Source organism: Strongylocentrotus purpuratus, unplaced genomic scaffold, assembly GCF_000002235.5.
Source record: "Strongylocentrotus purpuratus isolate Spur 01 unplaced genomic scaffold, Spur_5.0 spur5_contig_861, whole genome shotgun sequence".
Lineage (NCBI taxonomy): Eukaryota > Metazoa > Echinodermata > Echinoidea > Camarodonta > Strongylocentrotidae > Strongylocentrotus > Strongylocentrotus purpuratus.
This window is the reverse complement of record NW_022145570.1, coordinates 728458-742721: the sequence shown is the minus strand read 5'-3', so window position 1 is coordinate 742721 and position 14264 is coordinate 728458.

Genomic DNA, 14264 nt, shown 5'->3' with positions numbered 1-14264 from the left:
GCTTACACTAAATAAAAATTGGCAAATCTACTACACAACTTCTGGGCAACTTTTATTAAGATTTGTACGGCGTATTAACATTAACATTACTTATCTTATGCAAACTACAAAGTTCAAACAGAAACGACGCCGGATCGCACAAAATGATGTTTACATTTCTTTTGATATTCTTTATCAGACATAACGCAAATATAATCTCTATATTTTTTTATAATTCTTTTATTCATTAACTAATCGCACCATATAAACGTAGATTGTTCAGTTTTCTAAGTCGTAACCATGTAACCTGCTTTGACATGTTAGTTGAAGTCGGATAATTTATCTTCCTTTTGTCCTACTTATTGCGTGGAAGTAAAACGGATCATTTTTTTCATTTTCCACTTTAAAATAAATTTCTTTAGATTTTTTGTTAAGAATACCTTTAACATTTACCATTTACCATTTAACATTTACCATTTAACTCTTTAATATGCACCACAAAAAGTCTTCCTCTGTCACATTATATTTACATGTATCATGATATAGATACAAATATTTATGCCAGAGTCCTCAAGATTAATGACTGTTTTCAGTGCACATTAAGTCTACACCGGTTTAAAAGGGGTGGCATGCGGCTTATCAACTAGGGTCAGAAAAGGGTTTATTTTGCATTTTGCCATTGTTCTGCATGCACAAAGCAAACCTTCCGTCATTTGGTGCCTATTATTTGTGCAAATTACCACGTGTGGCAAACGAGCAACCTTGTAAAGAGGAAATGAAAGCATTAAAAAGGTTACCTTAGCGGTTTGCATTACAGAGGGTGCAATACACAAGGAGAAGAAAAGGGGTACAGGGGCTTCCTGGTACTTTCTGTACAGATCCTATGAAAGATTGTACGCTTCCTTATTTACATCTAATCGCCGGAATTCACAAAGTGGTTTTGTATTGATCCATGGTTTGATAGTAGACCAGCCAAAAATAAAAAAGGCTCTAGAAAAAAATGCCATGGCATCTTTAAGTTGATGCATGGTATCCGTGCTAAAACTTTTGCATAAAGATTGAAAATTAAGATAGGGGGTGGTTGCCATGCATCACCCAATGATGCGTTCCCATTTATTAAAATCTCACGTCTTGGCTGGTCTACTTTAAACCTTGTTACGCTTTTTTCTCAATGTCTATTTATATAATATGGCCTGGCCTTGATGGAGATATCACATATATTTCCCAAACTAGACTCATATTGCCCCGAGTCAAAGACGAGGGCAATATCGGTCTTGTGAGGGCAATTTATGTGGTCTCCACCGAAAGTCAAGCCAGTTAATATTGTTATTGTTATCCAAATCAGACATCTAGAGCAAATACATAAATATGACCGAGAGACTACACAGTATGAGTCAAAAATAGTTTACACCTAGAAAATTGCTTGTTATTTTTAAAAAATCATCTATGAACAGTAAACTATATATTATAAATCTTATGAAAGAGTGTCTTATCCCGAATCATTTAGTATCATTTGTGTGGTATGTGTTCACGCTTGGATGAACAGGAGGCATTGTTTGCGAGATTGCAAAAATCGACTTGCGCCAAAGCTGCTTATGTGATGTTTGAATAAAACAATTGGGATTTGGGTATTAATTCGGTCTTTGCAGATCCAAATAACATCCCTAACAAAATTAATCATGCCACACATATCAAATATGGAAAATAAAAAAAATCAACGAACATTTGTGCGCGTGTGTTTTTCTGACTCCGCTTCTGCAAAAAGCATATGTAATGCATTTCATTTGATACATTCAATTCTTTCTCTCACTCCACTAATTCCAACATAATACATACTGTATATAGGCATCAAGTCGATTTTTGCACTCTCGCAAACAATGCCTCCTGTTCATCCAAGCGTGAATACATACCACATAAAAATGATACCAAATGATTTAGGATAAAACACTCTTTCATAAATTGTACAATAATTTATTGTTCATAGATGAATTTTAAAATAATTAGCAATTTGCTAGGTGTAAACCTTTTTTGACTCACACGGTTTAGGCGACGCAGTTCTCAAACTGAATCATCTCACAAAAAACTTTCGCTTGGCAAAGATGTGATGGTCTTACATCTTGGAGACGCGGTGGTAACATTAATCAATCAAAACGAGTCTTATATGGTATGGAAAGATTAAATCACCTAGAAAAAGATTTTCTCAAACTAAAAAATTAGAAGTATGCCAAATTGTGACATGGTAATAAAGCTCCGTCGCCCGATCCATTGATTTTACAAAGAAAACGAGCTAAAAATAACAGTAATGCCTAGGTCACATTTGCCGCCGCGGCCGTGCGGTCTAAACTATCTACGGCCAATAGCAATAAAAGTGCCGCCGCAACATTTCCACGTTCACATACGGTAGCAGTCAGGGTAGCCGCACGGCGTATTTTGAATTTGTGGAGACAGAAAACCTGCGGCTACCGTACGGCCTTTGAAGTGATAACGCACGGTCGTCTTAAGGTTGCCCTAAGGCGCCCGTGGAATTCCTGCGGCCGCCGCAATTCTATTGGGTTCTGCAAACCCTAGGACTGCCGCACTGCAAACGCAAGGCCATCGTCCGCTCGACGTATGGTCGCCGTGGAACCGCTCTACGGCGTGTCTAATTGCTATGGTGAACCTAGAATGAAAATTTATAACTCCGCGTTATTATCCCACGGCGACCCGTACGGCCTGTAAAGATAGGGATACGACCTAGGGTGACCCTGAGACCAACGTAGATTCTCTTCGGCCGCCGCAAGTATCTCTTGATTTCGGGGGCGTACGGCCACCGTATCTTAGCCGCAAAGCAAATGTGACCTAGGCATAAATTGACTACTTTAACAAATAAAACACAATAATAAATCATAATGAAATTATAATCTGTTCGCTTTACCCGAAAGAACGTAGTCTTTGTCGTATTGTACTAGTCAATCTAGGCAAAATATTAATATGTGGTACTTTAGTAGAATGGAAATGGATGTAAAAAAAGAGCGTTTTTCACGTCATTCTCCATATATCATTTTTTGCTAATGAAACGAGCACTGTTCAGTTACACAAACGTTTTGATATGAACTAAACTGAGCCCGTGATTTTAACATGATACCAAGGGATGTATTACCTTGTTTATTTTGCGCAAACTACAAAGGTCACTAAAATACGACGCGGGATTGCACGAAATTATATTTACATTTGTTTTTATATTTTATATCAGGTATAACGCAGATAGGGTATTCATATATTTTTGATAATTCTGTTATTCATGAACTACTAGCACCCATAAAATCATAGACTTGTCAGTTGAGGTGGGATGGCAATAGACATAAGGCGGCAATGAAGAGGAATGAGGAGAGTCAGGGGCTCAAACTCCCTTAGAAACTTTGCTTACAATCAACTAGAACGGCTATAAATCACAATGGACATTTTCAATACAATGTTGAGTAGTTGTCATGTAATAATATTGTGAATAAAACTGTATGAAATCACTTGAGAACGATTGATTAAAAAAATTACAACTGATGCGTACCGTGAAGTTTTGGAATAATTTAGGGAAAAGTAGAAAAGTACTGGAAGTATAATATAATCAACGTTGTTCAGGATCACATGCACTGCGCATTGGAAGCGGTATATGAGACAACATACACAAGCATGACAAGTTTGGTGAAAACTGTTCAGCTTTTATTTTTGTAATACAATGATTTAACATGATTCGGAGGGATTTACAACCTCACCGATCTCACGCAAACTTCACCCATCACTCAGAAACGACGCGGGATTACCGGACATGATATCAACATTTATTTTCATATTCTTTATCAGGCATAAACAAAAATAGAAACTCCTATCTAAACCCCCGACACATAAACACCTTGATTTTGATGGCTAGCAGAATATTACATTTTATATTCCTGTATGGATCGATTTTTGTTTATTACATTAATGATTGCATGCTTATTTCTTCTGGAGGAAAATTAATTATTCTTATCATTATTTTAATCCATGATTTGAACCTGATATCAAGAAACGTATAACCTGAGTTATAACTGTAAAAATCACTCAGAAGTGATACGGGACTACATGAAACGATATTTAGCCTACATTTATTTTGATGTTCTTAATCAGGCATAACGAAAATAAATCTAGATATATTTTGGATAATTCTGTTGGTTATCAACTAATAAAAAGTCTTTGAAGAAACGTTTGGCAGCTGAGGCAGAATAGAACTAGGCAAATGAGGCTGCACGCAAGTCCATCGACTACAAATCCCAATATACTACTTCAAGATGAATTTGAGTTCTGGTTATGCAATTACATTGCTAAAGAAGCTGTCTGGAAGAAATGGGGGGATAAGGGCCTACTGTATAAGCCTACATAATAATTGAAATGTACTTTGATATTTTGTAATGACAGGGAAAAGAAATTCACTCGGGCTATCAACAAACTCGGGCTTGCTGAATATCGCATGCACCGCACACAGCAAATGGGTGTACATGCAACGATCAGATGATTATAAATCTTTCGCTTTTACAGGGCAATCTTATACAAATTATTGTGTATATTTACGATAATATTTATTAAACATTCTTTTTTTTTTAATAATCGGGAGTAATTTCTCACATATGGTTATAGTAACACATTATTAACACGAAATAGCAAAAATCATTTATGCAGATTGGGGCTTGGAAAATTAAATTTATTATAAAGTTTTCGATTTTTCCCTCATCAAAATATGTTTCATAAGATTTTTTGAAGACTATAAGTTGCGTTTTAAGGAGACTGTAAGGGCGTCAGGTGTCAGTGGGTGCCGGGGAGGATTTACCACTCTAGTAACCATCTCTATTTTTAAAAAAATATATGAAGGGCTGTACACTTTATATTTAAAAATAGATAAATTTGGTTGAATTTTCCCCCTCCATTCCAATACGCACATCAACTATGGATCTCTTTCTTTCGCCTACCCCAACCGCCCTCACCCCTAGCCTATTCACAGCTAGATTCAGAATTCTGGTGATGAGACTTCCAATAATTGCATACCAAATTTAAATCCCCACTTGCCACTGCAAATAGACGAATCAGGAATTGGGAGATCTAAATCATATAATGTAAATATGATTTTACTGAACATTGAATTCATCGGCTATTAATTCAAGCTCTGAACTACCAAATTATGATAATATTAAATAACCCGACCCATATCAAATTCATGACCCTTGTTGTACATAGATCGGGCCTCTTTTTGAGGGAATAAATGTTAATCATTATCCTGACATAAATTAAAGAAAATGGTTCACATTATATTACACTATATACACTCACAATGTCAGTTTACATATATAAATGTGAGGAAATATCCTAAACAACAGCTTTGGCAACTCTCGTGGAAAAACATTCAATGCAAAAGGAGAATAGGGAATACTAGTTACGTAGCTAAAATCAAAGTTCCCAACTATTGTTTTCCCTTTTGGAATATTTTATAAAGGTAAAATAAAATGTCTCTAATAAATGTCTACGCATATGTCTACGCAGCCATTATTCTCTAATTTCCCTTCGCAATATGCTGAATGATATATAATTTTTTTTCAAATTTCATCTGATTCTACCTCTAGTAGGGCTATGATCTTGATACACTCATCGGATAAACTAAACTCATATAGTCGGTAACGTACGGGGAAAAATGAATTGCAATGTTCTTTCCTTTATCAAAAAAAAATTGATACGTTTAACTCATATTTTTATCTCTTTTCTTGTCATTAGGTTACGAAATACCACTTCAGCAGAAGATCGATTTCCAGACGAATCCAGCATGCCTGTTTCACTCTGTGAATGGCGGGTGCGGATAGGAAGATTCGTCCATTCAGTCAGGGAGTACATCACAAGAGAGCGAAAAGAAAAGTTATTGAGGAGAGAACCCGGCGACTTAAGTTATTGCATAAGAGGCTCCTTGAAAAGAAGGAAAATTCTGAAGATAAATGCGAGTCCAAGCAAGACGACTTGTGCGCTAAATTAGATAATGTCTCAAATGATTATAGTATCATTAAAAACGACTGCAGAAGTAGAAGTGAATCAACCACAAATCATAAGAGCAATGGAGATGACTCTACATTCCCTTTTTTCTTCATCCTGTTGCTGTCATTGTTCTCTATATTGTTCTCGTTTATCTTCTTCTTCTTTGTCGTTGATTTGTCAAATTTGCTAGATTGTTCCAAGCCTTTTCTGAACTGGGGTAGTGAATCTACCTGGAGGAATACATGTCTTAGAATAATCGTGTGCAGCAGTTTGGCCTACATTGTTTTGTCATGCGTTATAATTAACAATGAGGACGTGCAAGCTAAGCTGGTGCTTGTCGGGGAAGAGAACGCAAAAGTTGAATGTATCATTAAAGCGAACAAAACTCCGACTGAATGTACAAACGGAGCAAACAACACTTCGACTGGAACTACCATCAAATCGCACAACTCTCACACTGCATCGAACAATAAAGAGAACAACACTGATACCGAATCTGACATCAAAGAAAACAGCACTCCAACTAAATCTACCATCAAAATGGACAAGACTCTGACTGAATCTAAAATGAAAGCGAAGAACACGCCTTCTAAGTCTACCATCAAAGACGAAACCTCTGCGAGTGAATCTACCATCAAAGACAAGAACACTCCAACTAAATCTACCACTAAAAAGAAAAATACTCCAACCGAATCAAAAATCAAAGAGAAGAACACTACAACTGAATCTACCAAAGAATTCAACTACACTCCACCGAGTGCTACCATCAAAGAGAGTAACGCTCTCTCTACCATGAGGGATGGACCATCAGAGAGAAAAACTTCAAAGACTACAGCATCAAAGAAAAAAACCATCAAAGAGAAAATTACCAAAACCAATTTACTATCAGAGAGAACAGCACTCTAAGCGAATCTACAGTCAAAGGCAGCGTCACCCGAACAAAACCTCATATCGAAGACAGCAACACCCTCGCAACCATGACAGACAAACCGTCAACAAGAAAAATAACGAGAAAAACACTGACACCGATGAGAAAATCGACAATGAAAAAAACGACCAAAAAGAAAACTACAACTGAAACTACCATCACAGCAAAAAACTGTCCAAATGAATCGGACAGTAAAGATAACAACACTCCAAGTGAATCTACCATCAACAAGAACAGCACTAAAACTGAATTCGCCCTCAAAGAGAACAGCACTCCCTCCACCATAAAATACACATTTTTAAAGAGAAAAAGAGTAAGGAGAAAAAGAGCAAAGAGAAAAACCGCCAAAGACAAAAACATCGCAACTGAATCTAACATGAAAGGGAACACCACTATAACTGCATCTACTTTTAAGGAAACGGGCGCTTCAACTGAATCTACCATCAAGGACAACAACACTCCAACTGAATCTACCATCAAAGACAACAAGACTCCAATTCAATCTACCATCAAAGACAACAAGACTCCAATTCAATCTACCATCAAAGACAACAAGACTCCAATTGAATCTACCATCAAAGACAACAAGACTCCACCTGAAACTACCATTAAAGACAACAAGACTCCAATTCAATCTACCATCAAAGACAACAAGACTCCAATTCAATCTACCATCAAAGACAACAAGACTCCACCTGAATCTACCATCAAAGACAACAAGACTCCACCTGAATCTACCATCAAAGACAACAAGACTCTAATTCAATCTACCATCAAAGACAACAATTCTACAATTCAATCTACTAACAAAAAGAACAACACTACACCTGAATCTGCCAACAAAGACAGCAACTCTACGAAAGAAAATTCCATCAAAGACAGCAACACTCTAACTAAATCTACAATCGAAGAGAACAACGCTGCAACTGAATCTACCACTAAATACAACGACAATTCAATTGAATCTCCCGTCAAAGACAACAACTCTAGAGGTGAATCTACCAAAAAAGAGAGCATCACTACACATATATCTGCTATTGAAGAGAAAAACTTTCCTTCTACAACTCCTACTGAAGAGAAAAACAATCACCCATGAAAGTAAACAACGTGCAGACAAAGTATACCATAGGATCCGGAACCCAAAAGGTTTGTGTATTTTCACGAGGTTATATTCTTCCACTCTGATTTCACTAAAAAGTCTTGAAATACACGTAGAAAGAATTAAAAATTGAGCAAATGCCGTGACATATCCAGACAAGTATAAATATGTGTAGAAATGTATTTAAACAATTCTCAGCTTCAATATTTTATATCTCAGTACTGAAAAATTATATCAGCTCAAACTTTTGTTTTCTACTAAAAACTGTCCATGATTTTTCGTTTTCTATGTATTCATATTCAGTGTGTTCTATAACGACTGACGTATGAGCACATATTAATTGTAGATTCATCCAGCCTTTCCATGATTTTTCATAGGTACTATCAGACGGAAAACAAGGTATTTCAAGTCAGATTCCAAGCAGCCTGAAAGTAATGACTGATGATCCTGTCAAAGAAGATGGCGCTTCCCTTCCTGAGATGCTGTTGGTAAAGGCTGGAGACGTTGAGCTAAATCCAGGTCCATTCGATAGGTAAAGATGTTGCCCCCCTTTTTGTGGGAGGGGGCGGGGGCGGAGGGCGACACACAAGATTCCTAATAATATTTCATGTTTCCATTTCTATTGAGGATTTACCACAGTCCAGCAAATGTTTATGATCACCACGAATCTCCCGAAACTGGACTATTAGTTATTTTTACATCTCATCCTGTGAAAAGGATTCTTTAATTTTTACTGAATGCTAATAAGGCATGAACCAATATTTTAAATACTAAGGAAGAAAAGGAAAAACATGTAGGTTTATCTAAAATGTCATGTAAAATTGCCGTAGGAATGGAACACTTGCAGGTAGAAAACAGCGACACCTAAAGATCCAAATTGATTTGATGTATAAACATGTACATGTACTTGTGGTTTCCAGAGATCATTCCCACTTCTCTATTTAAATGTGATTATTCATGGTAGAGAGAAACCACGCGCTAGCTCATGTTAGTGACCCTCTTCCTACTCTCTCATGAATATTGCTTAAAAATCATGCCTAAGAATTTATCCATTCTTCCACGTGTATATATTTCAATAGCAGGTTATCTTTCCTGATTTCTTATTTACTCAGATCAGCGAATATTCAAGAACAAGAACTGGTAAACCTGGTGTACGATATATCTCCATCAAAATACGCAGAGTTGTGCATTGCTCTTGGTGTATCGTACACTCAAAGCCAAGTCATTCTGAACAAAAATCATTTTAATGTCACAGGATCACTGATTGAGATCTTGTGTGAGTGGAAGAACAGACAGAGAGATGACACAGATTGTCGTAATGGCGTTGCTGCGGCGCTCCGTGGTGTAAACCTGGACGCAATCGGTGACAAATTTTCCAGAGGTGAAGTTATTGTCAATGACTTCTTAAAGACTCTTTCTTGGTATTGAATATTAGTATATGTCATTTCATTAATTGATATTCATTATGCATGCTCTATTGTCATTTCCTTGGTGGCCAGGCATATTATATATGCTGGCAAATTTGGAAGGTAACTGTTATAATCCGAAATGAAAGAATTAGTCTTCCCCTACAAATTCTCAGGAAAATTGGAATATTCAAAGGCCTAATAAAGGCACAACTACCCATGAATTTCAATTCATTCATTGATCTACATTTGCCACTCTCCACCCAGGTGTTAAATGGGTACCCGGTAGGATGCGAAAGCTAATGTGCTTAGATTAGCAAGTGTGCGCTTGTAAAAATGACGCCTGGCTGGAATGCTCCCCAGGGAGTGGAGAATGTGCATACATTGTGTGCGGGAAAACCTGAATCCGATGACCGGGGTAATAATATGATTGCAGGGCCCTCAGGGAGAACAGTATGAATACTGATGAGGCTACCCTGGGTAAACAAGACATATTTTTATTATTATTAGTAACCTATTGGTGCTCTATAGAAAGGTCAAGGAAACGTTTTTTACTACAGGCTGTTGTTCGAAATTTAGATGTAGGTTTTGTCGCTTTATAAACGCGCTGTTGGCATGTAGCCCAATGAAAAAGTTTATAGATTCTTTATTAACATATTCGATCTGACTTCCCAGAAGCAATACAAATTAATATCTTACTTTTTATGCATTATAAAAATTCCAAAGCGAAACCCCTTTTTGTTAAAGAACATAAAGAGCATTGAAAAATGGGTAAAAATAACCAAAATCACGTTTCAGGTGAAAAATAAATTGAAATGTACTTTTAATACTCCTGACGACGGATAGTCAACCTGTTCGAAACGTCGAGCCACTCATCCTCTCCAAGCGCTATAGTTCTCAGAACTATAAGCTAAGAAAGATAACAAACAGTCCTTTTCAGGACTACACACCCCTAAGCAAGATTACCGCGTCAGAGTCCTTTTCAGGACTCCTCAACCCTCTCTCTCTCTCTCTCTCTCACACATGGTGCACCCGCAAGCCTATTGTATACTTTTAATATGTACGATAAAAATATGCAATGTGTATGGCTTCCTGGTAATAGTAAGCAAATAATTACCGTTGGTGAAGGTGATGGGAAAATATCACTTCTGAGGCGACCTGGATGTAGCTATCTTTGCCGAAGCGAAGCTGAGGAAAGATAGCGTATACATTCAGATCGCCGAGGAAGTGATAGTTTGCCATCTTCTGAAACCAAAAGGTGATATTTTGCTTTATATTCCACATCGGAAACATTTCACTTCTTCCGCCATTTTAGAGCAACAAGTCATCAATTAACAGCTAGCAAACGGTGTACGAAACGTACACAGTGCATGCAGTATGGTGGTGTGAACATATAGTTCGCGCGTGACCAAAGCTTGCGTACTAACACTAAAAGCGCTTAAAGAGGAGCGCAATACGCAACGTATACAGTGCGTTGCACTGTGTAGATAGTACTTATATCTCCAGTGAAAGTGCGTTACACCGTGTAGATAGTACTATTATCTACACAGTGCAGAAGAAAAGTTCGTTAACGAACTTTTCTCCCCCCCACTAATGATGGACGAACTATCTTTTATCACATGATTTACTTTTGACCAATCGTAGAGCAAGATTCTTAGTATGTGGAATATAATGCAATATAACAGCATTGCTGTATGTATTATGTTTACATAGCAATTATGTAATACCACTAGCCAAATGATTTTGATTAAAATTTCATTGACAGTACATATGTTTTCCTTAAATATAAGGGGGATGTTTTTGCTGAATTGGTATGAAGATTGTTCATGGACACCATCAAATAATAAATAGTTCATTTGAGAAAAAAAATACGATTGTACTAATTTTTTCCAACAGGTGGCTATCTCCAGCAAGAAGCAGCTCCAACAGGTAAGCAAGTATTAATTTGTTAAGGTATTGAACATGTCAGTTTCAATATCTAATAACTAAAACGTGTTGGGCTACATTAATTTCATATGTTGACAGTGTCTTGGTAATTATAGTTTGCTCCACTATATATCGTCTCACATCCGATGATAATTAGATTCATTATGAAACTTTTTCGGTTTTTCAGAAGTAGGCTGAGAACTTGGACCGGTGTATCATTTTTATTTAATCGCTGAATGTATAGGGGTCAATTTATGTAATCGTGTGTCGGGTGAAATACCGAAAAATGAGAGTTCACTCAGAAAGTGTCATTTGGAATTTCCTTTATTGATAGTTTTATTCCGTTTTTGTCCTACCACTAGAATATTAGATACTTAAACCATCATAAAATTGTTTTTGCAATTAGACTATTATAAACAAAAATGACTATAGAAAACAAAATCGTAGCTTTGTACTCTGAAAAGTTGAATAATTTCATAGAACCATTAGAGTACATTCTTGTTATATATTTTAAACATTGTGAAATATTTATCTTTACACCCTATATTATCCTAATTCAAAGAAATACTATTGATCCTTGGGTAAATATTAAAAATGGATTTTTTTTTTTTTTGTTCCCCTCATTTTTCTTTAATCTGTACATTACTGAAACAAAACGACATCGAACTGCGTATCGTACGGTAAGTGAGAAGCACCATAAAATATACAAAATGTTGTTTTGGGGATACAGTATAGACGAATAACGCTTTATTTAAAAGATTATTATAATTTTCTCCCCTAGCGTCCATCGCGAACGAAAATGATTCTCTCACAGCCGAACAGGTTACCCGTTGTGGTGATGACTTAAAAACTTTCTACCGAACACGGATATGCAAGATCAAGACAGACCCACTTGACTTCAGCTTAGTTTTAGAATTCGAAAGCATTTACACTGACCTAGTTCTCCTCAGAAACGAACAGGGAATGACAAGGAAGATACCCTTAGACTTCAAGGAACTTCTCAAAACAAAGGTAAACGGGAATTACCAAAACGGCTCATGGTTGAAGGCGAAGGAGGAGCAGGTAAAACTACATTTTGTTCCAAGATGGCATGGGACTGGACAAACGGAGCTGATGAATTTAGAGAGTATGTCTGGGTTCTTGTTATTCCTCTGCGTGACATCGAAAGAAATCAAACAGTAGGGGATATCGCAAAGACATATCTCTCAGATAGTAACTTGGTACAACCACACCAGATCGATGAATACATATTGGCTAATCCCTCGAAGATATTCATCATATTTGATGGGCTGGATGAGTACGACGGTGATCTTGTCAAACAAGGAAACGATATTGCTAAGATAATCAGGTCAGAAAAGTTCAAGGAATGCAGGGTCCTCGTTACAACACGGCCCTGGAAGGCAGACCAAATCAAATCAAACGCAATTTTCATGAGAACATATGCTTTCATTGCCGTGGCTGGATTTGATAAAATACACATTTCAATTTACATCAATAAATATTTTTCGGATGACTCTCAGGCAAGTCGAGATTTGATCAAATTCATTGAAGACAATGACGTCATTCAAGAAAATATGGCTCCCTTTCCAATTTACATTGCAATGCTTTGTACTTTATGGAAGGATTCTGATAGCAAGAAACGAGAATTAATTCAAAGACTGAAGACATTTTCTCAGCTGTTCCAAGAAATCATCTCATTCCTGAAAGAGCACTACGTTTCCAAGCAGTTCACGGATCTAGATACGGAAGCTGTTACCAATTTTATGAACAGCTCAGCTTGTTTTTCGAACAAATTGGGAAAATTGCTTTATCTGGAGTCGTGAACAAGAAATTAGTTTATGTCAAAAATGATTTCAGCTCATGTAAAGAAGCAATGGAGACATGTTGTAGAGTTGGAGTACTGAGTAAAGAAAACCGATTAGTTCCTAGACGCGATAGACGTAAAAATACGACACTTCCTGTGACCGTTAATGTCTTCTTCCCTCACAAGTTATTCCAGGAATATCTCGCCGGTATGTATCTGGCCTCTCTTTTCGAGTCTGATCATGAACAGTATGAAACGGCGATTAGTGATGTGATTCCGAGAGCGAAAGAGTTCTGTTACCTACTGTACTTTACTGCATCTCAATCGAAGAACGTCGCTATTGATGTCACTAACAGGCTAATTAACATGAGAAACTATAGCATGGAGAGACACTTTCTAGCGGATATCGCCTTTGAAGCGTATGATGAAGACTCAGCAAGAGTGGTCGGACAGCACCTATTTGCAGAACAAAAGTCACTAGAAATCGACGACGAGATGCCAGCGCACACTGTGTCTGGATATCTTTTCATCATGGAAAATATAACAATGGTGAAATTTGAATAGTTGCTGAAAAAGCCTTAACTTAAAGATAGTGATGATACATGAAATAATAAAACACCAACATGTATTAAATATGAATGATTAATTATCCAGGATTCATTCCTTGGGAATCAATTTTGTCTAGAACAACTTATTTGGGTTAAGTATATGCTTTTGAAATGTTGATGGCAAATAATCAAAGAAATGCAACAGACCCCGTTTAATTGAAAGTCTAAAATTATTGATTTTTCATGGAAGAAATGCACGACAAAAAATAGATATTAATCTTTTAGTGTTTAGTTTAATGAAACTTTGAATGTTATAAATTTTGGAGTTGTTTTCTTCAACATACTATTGCAAATTACGATTAGGTACACACAAGTTATATTAGCACATTTATTTTTTATTCATAGGAAACTCTAATATTGAGTAGAAGATCATGGGGTCCGACAGTTTCCCGTGACCTAGCAGACGTCATCTGCTCATCTACAGCATTGGAACTCCGTGACACGGCGTTCCATGACGACTTCTATGGCATCCTGGAGAGTAAAGTCAAGG